General features: G+C 30.9%; 1 non-coding gene across 1 annotated transcript; it reads left to right on the forward strand.

Annotated features, from left to right (window-relative positions):
- Positions 1-559: 559 nt before the first annotated feature.
- Positions 560-632, forward strand: Trnar-acg. Its single transcript has one exon. It is a non-coding gene; the product is annotated as a tRNA-Arg (tRNA).
- Positions 633-1141: the final 509 nt, after the last annotated feature.

Genomic DNA, 1141 nt, shown 5'->3' on the forward strand with positions numbered 1-1141 from the left:
ATGGATGGTTTAAGGTTTGTAGCCTAAACGGCTAAACAGATATGGATAACATTTGGCACAGATGTAGAGCATAGTCTGAAAAAACTCATAGGCAATTTAGTTTTTTTTAAATCCTACATGAACGGAGTCGCCGGCGATATCAAAAAAAAAATTATATGTCTATTATAAGCAGATACGAATAAAATATGGTGAGACTTTGAAATAATTTAGTAAATTATCGCCGTACCACAGCCCAGGGGTTTCAACTTAATCTCTATTCACTTTAAGATAAGCTCCCGGGAGTTTGTCAAAATTAAGCACTTTCACTTGAACAATTTAGTTTCAGGTGAATTAAGTTAGAATGCTTTTTATAAATGAATATATCTTTATTCATCTATTATCAATTCTTTGTTGTAGAAGATTCGAGACCTCATTTACGTATTATACTAGTATTGAAGTTATGTAATCTGAAACAAAGTTTGTAATTTCTTTTACCAAGTTTTTTTCATAGTAAGTAGTACATTTTGTTAAAATGTAGAACTGTGTCAACAGATATTTATTTTGGAAATGTTATATCGAAGGCCCTGTGGCGCAATGGATAACGCGTCTGACTACGGATCAGAAGATTCCAGGTTCGAATCCTGGCAGGGTCGCTGAATGTTTTTTATTTTTTTCATTGAAACTAAAGTTGTTCCAAATTCGATTTAATTCAGGAAATTATTTCTTTGCACTTTCTGTTTTTTAGATACGAAAGGATTGTACTTAAACAAAGACATGGTTAAGTTAGATCTAACTTTAACCTAATTCATTAGGTCAGTGGTTTTCGAGCAAAATGGAGATTTTCGAATATTTTTAAAGTGATTATTGGAATTACATTATAATATTTAATGAAATAAAACCTTATTAGTTTTTTGACCTTTAAAGAAGCTTTCGCCCACGACTCCGTCCACGTGAAATTAAAAAACAACAAATGTGAATATGTGTTCTTCCAGTCTATCCTATTTTAACGTTTAACTTATAAACTCTAACATCCATCTAAACTTTCGCATATAAGTGTAATATAAAGTAACCTATGTTACTCACAGATAAATTACCTTTCTGATGGTGAAAGAATTTTTAAAATCGGCCCAATAGTTTTTGAGTTATTTCAATATATACATAA

The sequence above is a fragment of the Papilio polytes genome, unplaced genomic scaffold, assembly GCF_000836215.1.
Source record: "Papilio polytes unplaced genomic scaffold, Ppol_1.0 DF824225.1, whole genome shotgun sequence".
In the NCBI taxonomy this organism is placed as follows: domain Eukaryota; kingdom Metazoa; phylum Arthropoda; class Insecta; order Lepidoptera; family Papilionidae; genus Papilio; species Papilio polytes.